Source organism: Sturnus vulgaris, chromosome 2 (genome assembly GCF_052056855.1).
Source record: "Sturnus vulgaris isolate bStuVul1 chromosome 2, bStuVul1.hap1, whole genome shotgun sequence".
In the NCBI taxonomy this organism is placed as follows: Eukaryota; Metazoa; Chordata; class Aves; order Passeriformes; family Sturnidae; genus Sturnus; species Sturnus vulgaris.
This window is the reverse complement of record NC_142244.1, coordinates 2,694,223-2,707,725: the sequence shown is the minus strand read 5'-3', so window position 1 is coordinate 2,707,725 and position 13,503 is coordinate 2,694,223. Positions and strand designations below refer to the sequence as shown.

At 39.0% G+C, this 13,503-nt stretch overlaps 1 protein-coding gene across 20 annotated transcripts in view; it reads right to left on the bottom strand.

Annotated features, from left to right (window-relative positions):
• The window catches only part of BBX (BBX high mobility group box domain containing), a 132,291-nt gene that overhangs the window by 106,345 nt on the left and 12,443 nt on the right, over positions 1–13,503 (bottom strand). Inside the window, exons 1-2 of one of the 20 annotated variants that reach the window (XM_014892216.2) lie at positions 13,258–13,306; positions 9,368–9,424 (exon numbers count right to left, since the gene is read on the bottom strand). The exons of 16 other annotated variants lie outside the window; for them this stretch is intronic. The gene's annotated coding sequence lies outside the window, so the exon portion shown is untranslated. Of the gene's footprint in view, positions 1–9,367; positions 9,458–13,257; positions 13,340–13,503 lie in introns of those variants that run through there. 3 more of the 20 variants (XM_088156524.1, XM_088156560.1, XM_014892217.2) reach the window with 3 other exon arrangements.

Sequence of the window (13,503 nt, the reverse complement as noted above, 5' to 3'; positions counted from 1 at the left end):
ATATAATACAGAAGATCTCTTCATCAAGAAAAATCATACAGGTTCCTTGCATTCAAGTCTGAAATATATGTACGGGACACCATAGAAGAGGGTGGGTCTTTTCCTGACACTCCAGCATGAATGCAAGGAACACAGATTCTAATCTACATGTTAGATAGCTGCCTGTATAAATACAAGACAGTAACAGCATTAACATATGCAAGCACTTTCGGGGTTTTCTTTTTGCTTGTTTTTAACTGACAGGAATAAAAGGTTTAAGATAGGCTACTCCTTACCAAAGGAGGCTTTATGGATCCCCACCATGTCCTTGCTCTATGTGCAGAAGAGCCACTATACTTCTTAGGGTACAACACTGGCTTGCCAGTGATACAAACTCTCCTATTCCAGGACTTGTCCTGCATTCCTTAAGTTAAACATAGCAATAAGAGATATTTACAGAAAAACACGGCATTGTGAAATGCAGCTGCTGCAGAGCTGACCCACTGCTACTTTTCTACCACTGCATTTTGAACTGAAACAGAGAGGTACAGTGGCCCATAGGAGACCAAAAATCTCCGAGATGTTGCTATTAAACTCTAGAGAAGTCATCAATTGCATCCCTGCATCTCTCACCTAGCTGACCACCATTGCTGCTCTTTGGGACCCTGCTTGGTACAGCCCAGGAAAAGCCAGGAGAACAAAAGCAATTGTTAGCTTTGGGGCTGAAAAGACCTGAGCAAGGGTAAGTGTGCTCCTCTAGAAGCAAGAGACTGTTGTAACAAGTGATTTGGTGTAGTTCAACCTCTTCTCCAACATTTACATTTGCATCAACATGATTCAAGTATTACAATTTGATCTTCTGCTTGGGTGAGCTTGTGGCCTGTGAATTTAACAGCATCACTTGTAAACCAATGCAATATATAAACCACAAAGACACATTAACTCCCTGTCAACAGATACCTATGTAAATCTTCAGCAAGTAGTTGTTCTATTAGATTTTTTTAATGTTACTCTTTTTGGAGAGTGGAGGGAGGGTTGTGGAGAATGTTAAACACAGCCTTGATACTAAATGAGCTGGCAAACACTAGATACTTCAGAGAAACACAGGTAACTTGGTCTCAGACTAAGACCTTAGTGCTTACTTCTGTATTTCCCAAACATTCCCAAGGATTTTAAACGACAGCTTCTTTAAGGAAGGGCATAAAAATGGAGCAAAAATTCTACCCCAAGCACCAAAGGCAGTAAACTCATCTTCCCCTGCCTCCTCCAGGCCTATAAAACCCTAGAACAAGCCCTCTAATAAGCAGATCTTATCCCAAACTAGTTTTCACTTTCAACAACAACAAAACTTATTATCAAAATAAATACTCAGTTAATTGAATAATTATGTCCCAAGAGAAAGTACTGTTTTCAACATCCAGTGCTCTGAAAGAAACCCATAAACAGGATTTGCAACCTCCTAGCACAGGGAGAGTTGTCACTGCAGCCTAACCAGCTCTTGCCTCTTGAAGGAATGTCCAGGCCATGTCCTTGTCTCATCAGCACTGACTGTCAGTGACTGGCCCCAGAGACTCAGTAGTTTTGGTAGCTCCTAGACACAGCAACCTGATTTAAATCAACTAATCCAGTACCAGCAACTCCAAGTGCAGCAGTCCAACTCTGCTCTGCATGATCTAACCTCCCCTTACTCACTGCAAGTCAAACTAGCACACACAGAGCTCCACGCTATCATTGCCAAACCCATTCTGATACTACTTCTGCCTTATCGAAAGAACCCTTGGGTAACCCCAAAACCATGTAGAGACATACTCTTTAAGATTTGAAGTGATGATTTTTAAATGCTATATTTTAGCAAGGTGTTTCCCAAAAGTTTATAATAAAGAATCTCTCCACTTTTTCTTTAAAAGACCCCGCATGCTGAACAGCCAACTCTCCAGACCTCAAAATCCCTCAAATCAGACATGGGAGGGATGCACAGAACTCTTAGCTTAGTTACTAAACAGGCAGTATATATTGCCCATTTGTCTGCCTGAACTCTTTCTAAAGTTGGGCATTTACCAGAGGCCAGTGATGCCCTGCATTCCCAAGTTGGTCACAGAGAAGAGAAAGCACTCAGCACCTCAGCAGGGAATCTGGTGGATGGGGCAACTCCAATTGTCCCTGAATTAACCAAAATCAGCAAACAGTTGAGGCATTTAAGACAGGGTTTGGCAGATAGGGAAGACCCTGGGTTTCTTGGAAGAAGACACCTATGTTGGAAGGGCACATGCTTTGTGCAGTCCTCTTCACCTCCCACCTGTTTCCTCTAGTAATATTGTGATTAATTTGGAGTTATACAGCAATTGCCATCAATTGCCAAACTATCCAGTAATCATTACTAAGCCTCTCAGTTCAGTATAACAATTTTAAGTACACCATGAAACAGGAATCTCTCATGATCATTTATTTGCCACTGCTGAGAAACACCATCCCCCACCATCCACTGTTCTCTGGAAAGCTACTCCTCTGCCCAAAAGGACATATGTCACCATACACTCCAGAGCCTTTTTCTGTATTGTGTGGCCAAATTAAATTGAGCTGCTTGCATTCTTTCTAACCGTGGTATTATCATGATCACTGACATTTTGTGCATGAAGAAATGTAAGAATCAAACTTTACCCTGACATAGTGGTCTGAACAGGCAGCAGTAGCAAACTCTCTACAAGCCACATTAAGGTCCATGTTGGCAGCATACTGGGACTACACTTAACACTGCTGAACACAGACACCACAGTAATACACGATCATCCAATCTTAAAAGTCTGAAACGGATTTTTTTCATCATATTTACATACAGCTATGTAGGGTTTTTTTCAAGTATTTCACATCAGCATAAGTGATCCACTGCTTCTGAGTTGCAATGGAAGTGAGGCATCTATCTCACATGTGTGACTGAAAATGTCAAACAGAAGAAATGACAGATATAGCCAGGCTTGTTCCAATAAATAACAATTACTTAATAATCCAGAGCAGAGAGTCCTGATCCTACTGGTGTATTACTCTGTAAATAATGCACCTTTTCAACTGCATTGAACAAATTTCACTAGTATATTCATCAAATACTGAATCCTTGATAAATATTTACTTTCCAATAATTATTTTAAGATGTTTATGTAAGAACTAGAATTTCTTTCAAATTAGAGGCAAATGAAAGGTGTAACCATTGAAAATCACTAAACCCAAAGATTTTTCTAAATTTCAAGCATTCCTGCAAATAGGGGTATATAAGGAAATGCTTCTGAAGCTCACATATTTTGGCAGGACAATGGTTTATGCTACTTCTTTGTGGCAGCTGCTGAGAATGCTCATCTCTTATCTCGTCCCTCACCCCTGTCACTAGTGAGGTATTTTACTGGACAATACACACTAGTGCAACAGGTCTGTAAATCAAGAACATTTAAAATCAATTGTGTAGCAAGTTCCTTCCATCAATACTTTGCAGATCAGGCATGGAAGGATTTTCACCTCATTCACCTTATATGGCTATTACAGATATCCCCGTAACACAGGCTTAGAAACTTTTTCTACATTATGACAAGCAATTGTGGTAAGGAAGAAAGTTACATTTCTTATGAGAGTTGAATTATTTTTACTCCTAGTATCTGTCTACTGATTAAGAAAGCTACTGTTTCACCTTAGTCTTAGTGAATTGCACTGTCTGTCCACATAAGCAACACTGTTCACATTCCCAAAGATACCTGGTTAATATACATATTGGTCCTCTCATTCAAAAAAACAAAAATGGACATTAGCTGACTTAAATTCTCTAAACACAAATCAAGAGATTCACAAGTCTCAAACCAACACTTTGTGGTCCACTGAATCAGAGAAAATCACTTCATCTTATTAGTGTTTCTCTCAATGTTACCTCTGCCAACTAAAAACCTCAAGACCATGGATTTCTAAGGCAGGCCAGAGATATTTTTTTTTTTAAATGAGACTTGGAACTTCAAGTGCAAGGTTAAGCAAGCATGGGTATATAACCACAAGTCTCAAATCATACTTTTGAGGAGACATACTTGATTAATCCCCTTGGTCTTCTGCTGTGCTTTACATCTAGATCACAGAATGTTTTCAGGAAAGTGCTGACCCAACAGCAGGTACATGGAAACAAAACCAAGAAAAGTGGAATAAGAATTCCAGCAACCTAAATAAAGGTTGGGGCATTGGGAAAAGGAAAAAAAATAAATCTCAGCCTTATGTTCTATATACTAGCCAACACTGTCTCACTAGTTAGGATAAGCTCCTTCAGTTATTGCCAATAATCCCCCAACTATAACACTTTGAACGACATTTTGATTCTTCAGTATACAAAGTAAAATATCTCTGCAGCTTCACTGAAGCAGCAGAAAATTCCTTTTCTTCTGCAGTTCCTCAGCCCTGTGTCCCACCTCGTGATGAGCATTCCCACAGTGTCAACGTGAATTTGCAAGTTAGAGATGCTCACTACCAGTTAGTTAAACTGTGAACCTCATTCATCACCAAGTTCCTGAATGGATTCATCCCTGTTCTTTTCACTTACAGTGACAATGCACATTATAAGCAAATTACCACCATCTATTGAAAATAAAGGTCCTGTTTTGTTGACAAAGTAAGAATGCTTGAATTTTCTGTCTGTAAGTAAGATTCTTGAGGACAGAATCTTGTTAATCTGCCAAAAGTATTCAGAAGTCTAAGAAACACAAAGGTGGGGTTTTGAAAGTTTGGCCTAACCAGTTTATGATCTGAATGCATGTCAGTAGCAAAATTAGTTTATTACCTTTATTTTCCTTCAGATCACATAATGGTCTAGTATAGAACAGTTAACTCCTGCCACCTTGTGGGACTTCATGAGTTTCCCTAAAAGCTTGGATCATCAGTAAACTAGTGAGTTAGAACAAATAAACATTTGGGAGTTACTTTTCTTGTGATTCACCCTAGTGAATGTTGAAATAAGAGAGAAATATTTACGGAGAGGGTATGCCATTTTGAATATTTTCTGGTTCATTATCCCTAGCATTGTTTATATAGTTGAACTGCTAGATTTAGTAATCTTATAGAGGATGTTTTAAATATTTAAATATCTGTCAAGAATCCTAAATTTTGGAAGCTGGTGCGTCCAAGTTTAAAGTAACATTATGATCAAATACTTGTCACCACTAGCAAATTTCACATATTCAAAATAGATTCCACACAGAAATAATACAAATTTAGACTGAAAAATACTTGCATTCATGTGCAATTTTGAAACCAAATAACAACCTGTCTCAAAGAATTACCTATGTACTTAACCTTTTATATGGTGATAATATATTTAATTCTCCCAAAAGACCCTATTCCATGTATTTACTTTTTAACTGCAATTTGACTTTCTGGTTTATGTTTTTCCTCTCCTCATCCAGTGCCACCTCTATCATACATGGCCAACTTAATGAATGAGTCAAGTTCTCCAAAGAAGAATAAGATAGCTGGAAATAGAAAGACTTTTGCACCATAGTAACAAGAAGGTGAAGATGTGTGGATCCTCATCCTCATGTCTAACATGTTGTCTGCTGTCCCTCTGACAGGTAATTTGTCACACCTACTTTGTGGAGGTGCAAAAGATAGCAGCAGCTGCCATCACTGGGAAAGGATGAGGTTCTGTTTTTATTTAAGCCAAACCTATGCTGCTCCAAATATCAAAACTAAAAGAGCACAGAGGATTGCAGATGATGTGACTCCATAAACCTAATCAACAAACAACAAACCTGCTCCTGCTCTACTTTTGCAGTCCAGGGATTTGTTACAGATGTGCAAAAACAAGACCAGTTTAGGGAACACTTCTTCCCCCCTGCACCATCCCACAGCTGCTTCAGTGAACTTCGGAAATCTATCATGCTGTGTACTTGATGCCAACTGTAACAAACTTAACTCCTTGGAACTTCCTTCTGCTAGAGAAAAAACTGTCAATAGACTTGAAACAGGAATGGTTCCTTCTGATGTCAAAAGCAAATCTTCTCTACTAAAGGCCTTTATTAGTTCATAAACGGACTCAAGAACAATAATTACAGATCCACAGAGAAAGGAAATACAGCAGGAGTACCTTTTTAAATCCATAAACAGAATGAATTTTTGCTCAAGACTGAAACAATAACAAAATGTCAGGCTATGAATCAATTGGCACAACATACCTAAGGAACATAAACTGTATGCTCTTAAATAAAAAGTTTCAGGATCTCACTAGCTTCCCTGGTAACTTCAGAAGTGAGGTTGTCTCTGACAGCCATCATATTCCCCCACACACAACCCCTTATCTCTTCTTATATATTTTTAAGGTCCTAGTAGCCACACAATTAACTTACAAGGCAAAGCTCATAGGTGTTCATGACAATCTCTGACCACACCTCTGGCTGCAACACTGAGAATCTCTCCCAGACTGAGGTATGTCACTGTCCTGACTGTCTGGAAGGCACCAAAATGCTCCTCTCACAGCTGTCCTTACCCATCCCAATCTCCACTACAGGAAATCCAGACAGACAATGTGGTAGGGAGCTCTACAAGTCATCAGTCTGGAAAATGAGTGAATCAGAACTTCAGGGCATATTTTACCTGACCCCAACACAGCCAGCACCTTGCATGGACAGGACAGGCACCACTATTCTCTACGTCACTGCAGGTATTAGGAATACAAACACATCCTTACCCAGAGCTTATTTTCTTCAGACTTTTCCCTGCTCTGGAGTGCCCTGATGCTATGTCAGTCTCACTGTAACTGCAAACATGCATCTAAGAGCCACCTTCAGTCCCTGACTACAGAGAAAAAGAAATAGCATGCTCTAGCAACATAATGGATCAGATCCAACATTTACTGCAGGTCTCAATAACACCATAAAGCATAAGAAGTAAATACTAGGACCTTATAAGAAATTCCATTTTGATGCAAGTAAATAATATCCTGCCATATCCTTTTATTTTAATTTTATTTCTCTACTAGTCCTATAATCTGCTGTGTTACTAATCTGGCAGGAAGATCCCTGAGCTAACATTCCGCATGTCTGCATGCCCACTTTAGTGTAACTGCAGCACCAGAGAGCTGAGCTAGTACCTTATTCTTCAGGATGCTTTGAAACCAGTGGAAGCATAAATACACTTCTCATATCCTGAGACTAGACACGCTCTCCTTGGTAACTCAGTTGGACCTGCCAATACAGGACTCCCAAGCAGCAGCAGACTGAAAAATACCTGATGATTTTTCAATTCTTCTTGTAAGTATTGCACAGTATTCTGAACACCAGCAGCAAAAACTGACCAGCATTAACTTTGCTTGAAGTCGTGAGTTCTCCAAGGAGACAAAAACATCTGGTCCAGGTCAAGGAAGAGTCACGATATGGCTTGAGCCTGGTTCCCATCTGAAACACTACTGCCTAGCTGTCAGGTTAAGATTTGTTTTACATTTTCTCAGAATATTTATTTTTCCACAAAAACATTCTTTGACTTTTGCAAACTTTTGTTGAGGGAACTTTCCAAGAAGTTACATAAATTAATTGCTTTATTCATGTACTTACTGGAGAAAGAAGCATTTAAAAACAAACAAAAACCCACAAAACAAACCAAACACTACTGGGCCACTTGCTCCTTCTGGTTTTTAATTTTATCTATATTCTTACTGATCTACTTTCACTGTCAACTGTCTAGGCTTACATTTCAAGAAGAAAAGAGGAAAGTTCTGAATCTAATTGTCTTATTTCTTGAGAAACACCTCTAAAAATCACCCAGGTTACAGACTTCACAAACTTCTGTACATAGCCTGCTTTATGAGATTTACAAGAGGAACCTCACTGCTTCATAAACTGGAATACACAATCAGATCCATCTTCACCGTTGCTTCACTGATGCCAAGCCACAAGAGCTAACCCAGAACTGTGCACGTGCCAAAATGTCTCGGAGCAGGATCAGGCCCCTGTAAGATCAGCTGTATGTACAGCTTCAATCCTGCAATTGCAATAGCTCAAGGAGACTGCTATGACAGAGGCACTGCAGGGCTGGGCCCTAAAATAATCAAGTATATAAAGATCTTTGTGCTCTCCACAACTGAAGCACAATTCTTAAAAATGAATAGAACAAAAAACTTTTGTATTTGTGAAATAAAAATCAATTCTTTGGACAACAAGCAGGACCAGCATTCTTCAGGACAAGCTCCTTAAAATCTATAGGCCTTTTTCCCATTTTTTGTTTTGTTGGGCTTTTTTTTAGAATTTGTTTTTCAGTTGTTTTAGTTCTTTTTTCTTGCAGACAAAATTACTAGAATAACCCTGCAAAACCCCTGTCCTAAGGATAAGCCTAAAAGAGGAAAAAACTCCGTCCAAAAGATGAAAATTTGTTCATATTTAATAAAAGGTCAGCAGTTAAAATACATGATAGTGCTGGCTGGAACTGTAGAGCAATGATGGCAGATAACTCCCTTGGGATCTACAGATTCACAGTATAGCATACAGATAGCTGGATTTTAAATCAGAAGGTGAACAAGATATTAAGAGTTTTCTGCAAATCAGATTCTGGTATCCTCAAGACTGTGTACCAACTGAGAACACACAAGTACAAGTAGGTACACACAAGTCCACAGTTCTGAACTGTACTACCTAAGAAATGAAAGCACAAGATCCATGGATTCTCAGTCTTATCTGCTTTGAAAGACAGTCACTAGGCTTGCTTGTTACAGACTCAATACAAAATTACAAGTTCGAACTAGGCACCTGAATTATAGAGTACCCTGCAAATCCCCAGACTGACAAATGCTGACTTCCAGGCCACTTGTGCCAAACCTTAGAGTAAGAAAGTCTAGCTGAAGAGATAAACTGAACACACTGAAATATGTAGGTAGAGACAAAGTCTGACTTTATGAAGTCCTTCTGACCAATAGGACATTTCAGTTCATTCTTAGAACCAGCACAAATACATTTCTATCACCTTCATACATCAACAAAGAAAACATGCCTATGCATCCTAACAAACATCATTTTCAGAGAATTAGGAAGAACAGACAGTAATATTCACACAGCATTACATTAAGAAGAGACCAGGCCCAAAAGCTCCGACCTGCAAGGGTATTTTCCCATCAGCAGCACAGGCTCTTCGATGTGAAGGAAGAATCCTAAACTGAACTTGTATGCAATCAGATTTCTCAAGTCTCTATGTTCACTCTACTACTAGGCCAGAAATTGACACGTAACAGCTCCCCACCATTTTTTCACCAACCAATACTGGAAAGTAATGTGCATAGGGCAGATATTTTAGTAACAAAGAGGTAGTTGGTGTAGTTTAAGTCACGTAAGAACTTGCAGGAAGTTTAAGAATTCTGTACTTGATTCTGCCACCAGTCATCTGGTCTTACCTGAATATCCCTGAGTCTACTCTGCAATCTGCAAAATGTGGATAGGCAGCACTGGTTCTGAAATATTTGTAAAATGTAGTTAGTTGATGCCTGCAAAAGCACACAACAGAAGAGTAAAATGTTATTACACCCTAAAAACATGCTGTTTAATGAAATACATAATATATAAACGACAACACTACCTGTGTTCTACAGTTACACACTCCTAAAAGATTTTGTTATATACCTGTTCAGAAAGTGAATTATTTTGATTCTCTGGTAGAATGGACCTGAAGTCCATCTCTCCAGAGAAAGAAGCAGAGAAAGATCTTTTTCTAGATCTTCACGATCAAACAAAACTAAGCCTCAGTGCAAAAATTTCCCCAAGTATTATCACACAACTACAATTAATTTTACCCTGACAAGGCCGACAGGTCAACCAACAAATGAGGACAACTCTTCTCAACTTTCTGCCCTGCTTTCAGAAACTGCACAACACCTTACACGGGAAGAAACTATCACCACTCCAACTTTGCAAATAGTGGAACTGCTTTATTTGGGCTCCATAGCTGAAAAGGCTGTAGTGGCATACTCTACCTTTATTCTAAGGCTACCACATACTTTCAACCACATTTGTAAAACTGGGAAATTCACACCAATCACCAGTGTCATTATACTGGTAAAGTACAGATGATCCTTCAAGAAACCTTGATGAGATCCATAAATTCTGACTTGCAAGAAAATCTTTATTTCCATAGAAGTCTTTGACAAAGTTCTCACTGAACTCAGCATGACAGTGATTACACCTAATGGAGTGCAGCTCCTGGGCAACAGCATAGCTCTTTTTTGGATAGGAGATGAGGGAAATCACACATATGGTAAGCTGCCCCCATCACTTTTGGTATGTGGGAGAATTACTTGGGGAAGCAACAGAATCTGTTTTGCAGACAGTGCACAACATGTAGGATACTTTGCAAAGGACATTCCTCTGCAGTTTACCTTACACAAACTTGGAGTGCTCAGGGTAAGACAGTTCACCTGCTTTTCCACTCCCTCTATGCTTGGCTAGTGCCACCACAAACCAGACTGCTTGGCAGAGACACTACTGTGGTTCAGCACTAAAAGAAATGCCTCTGGTTCCTCAGTTTAAAATTGTTCCAAAAAACAGACTGGCCCATCATCTAAATATGGACTGCCAGTGATTATTTCACTAAAGTCATCCATCTGACTGCCTCTCCAAAGAAAGAAAATTGTGAGTTTTAATTGCAGTGATAGGATACCACCACCATTACCCACTGCCACCTCTTCCCCTGCCCCCAATAAATGAGGTGAGGGTGTCTCATTCTCCTGATCAAGTGCTACTGATGTAGTTTCAGCAATGTTTTAAATACACACTTCTCCTAAATGGTTTTGCCACAATCTCCCAGACTAATACAACCAAATTTTGTTCAGCAGCCTCAGTGGAATTGCACAAGCTCACATCAACTCTGATTTCAGACCAAAGTGAATTTTCCATCCAGATTTTTTAGCCTGACCAGTAGTCAATTTCAAAGTTACCGAGAAGGAGAACACTGCTAAGCACGTGCAGATTAACAGGTTTCTCTGAGACATTTCAGACAGAACACTGTCAAAGATACCAATTCTCCTGATAAAATCTTGGCTCCAATACTTATTTTCTGAAAGGAAGGAAAGCCTCAACATTTCACATGTCTAAGGGGGAGTGTGGGGAAGAAGAAGCAAGTTAGGACAAGAATAATTCAATCTTATGAAAAGGCAGCAATTATAAAATCAGCCACCTTGTAGAATCACAGAATGGTTTGGGTTGGAAGGGACTTTAAAGGTCATCTAATTCAAACTCCCCAGCCACAGGCAGGGACACCTTCAACTAGACCAAGCTGCTCAAGCCCCATGCAGCCTGGCCTTGAACACTTCCAGGGATGGGGCAACCACAACTTCTCTGGGCAGCCTGTGCAGTCATCCTATCACAGTAAAGAATTTCTTCCTAATACATGATCTAAATCTACTCTCTCAGTTTGAAGCCATTCCCCCTTGTCCTGTCACTACCTGCTCTCATGAAAATCCCTCTCCATCTCTCTCACAGAGAACCACATGAGGTAGTGGAAAGCTGCTACAAGGTCTTCCTGGAGCCATGTCTTCTCCAAGTTGAAAAGTCTCTCTGCCTGTTCTCATAGGAAAGGTGCTGCAGCCCTCTGATGAGCTGCATACCCTTCCTCTGGTCTTGCTCCAACAGGTCCGTGCCTTTATTATACTGGGGATCCCAGAGCTGGATGCAGTTCTCCAGGTGGAATGTCACAAGAGCAGCACAGTGGGTGAGAAGTAAAGCATTCTGCTGGAGCACTTAAGTTTAAAAAAAGCTAATTGATTTAGAGCAGTTAAAAACATTATTGCTTCAGCAATAAACAGCTCCTAACAAAAAAAGTTACCTAAATATGTGACTACACTATTTTCTTCCTGATCTTGAATCAAATGTATGTGAAAATGAAAACAACGACCCTTTCAGGATGAGTGATTCATCTTACTTTGGCTTGTTCTTTTAAGAGTAAGAAATACTCAGTAATCTTCCTGTTTCAATTTTTAAAAGAATGTTTTCTTTTTATTTCTTTATAAAATTTGACCATTTTAAACATTTGTAACCTGCAATAGCATTTTGACCTTTGCTTCAATTTTCCTCTGATTTCTATTCAGCTTTCTAATCTTATCTTATTTAGTTCTACTAGACCACAATAACTGCTGAGACTTTGAATACCCTATACATTGATATAAAAGAATATAGAACAACAGGACAAAGGATCATGAAACCAATGTTTGCACCGGGGACTGAAGGCCATAAAACCACCCCCTGAAGTGTGTAACTCCTCCTTTTTGGGTGGCAGGGGCAAAACTGCATTTGTACACAGTTTGTGTAACTGTACTACCAGACCTCAGGCACACTCTGCATTTCTGGGCACAACTCTTCTCCTACCTGAGATCTAACTCTGCATTCCTTAATGGTCACAAATACTGCTACACAGTTCCTCTGCTGCAGAAAAAAACATGTGGAGCTGCAGAGTCAATACGTGTTATCAAGCTCTTTGACTGCTCAGATGCTATTAATATTTTGGTAGGGTGGGGGTTAGAATTTGTGTCAGCCACAGAGTTGCCATGGCATATATACCAATTTTTTTTCCTTTTTTTGTTTTCTCTCTAATACATTAGCAATACATGCAGCTTCCAGTAATAACTTGGTTTCATGTTTTGCTTTCTCTCATCAGCAGTGCCAGATTCCTTCCTGGATGTTGTAAAGTACCCCCTCAACCATTAAAATCACAATCACATACCACATAGTCAAAAGGAAAGCTTGTAACAGTAATTTGAAAATAATTATTTTTTCTATGTTAAGTATATATTTGTGTAAACATGTATCTGTTGATCTCTATCTTTTAGAAGCTACAGAGGGGTCTACACAAAAAATAAATAATAAAGCAATTAATATGGCCACAGTGTTACCTATTGAGCTACTCTGCATTCCTCAATGGCAAAAGATACTGCCCAAGGCATCTGCTATTACAAACAGGAATTGGATAATAGATGGTAAAGACATTTAAAAATATATATTCTGCTTAACAGAAACAGATACTGTTACAAATTAACTCTTTCTGAACAAAGAAATCATATCCACATTTCAGATGATATTGTTGCTAGATGTATTTTAACAAAAAATACCTAACTGCAATTTGCCTTTAAATTATTACAAACCAACGTTAAATTCCACTGTAATATTATGCAACTTGATTTATATTAAAATAAATTGCAAATGTTTGATGTCAAAACTGTAAACAAAGCGCAAATACTCAACAGGTAAGTCTTCCTTGAAGTACCAAGAACAAGTATTAGCTTTAGTACTAAGTTACCTGGAACTAATACCTTCCATTGCATCTGCAGAGTCTTTGCTCCGTAAGTCACTTAACGGCACTTCCTGTAAAGCCGGGAAACTAACTGGGAATTGAAAGAGAAAGATTACTTGTTTTCCTTCTCTTCTGAGAAAACAAAGAAGTTTGTGTTTTGTTAGTTCTAAAATCTTGCATTCGGTTAAGCAGAATCAGTTACCTTACTAGGGATAATACTTTACTATTAAGTGCAAAATCTACTTGCATTTA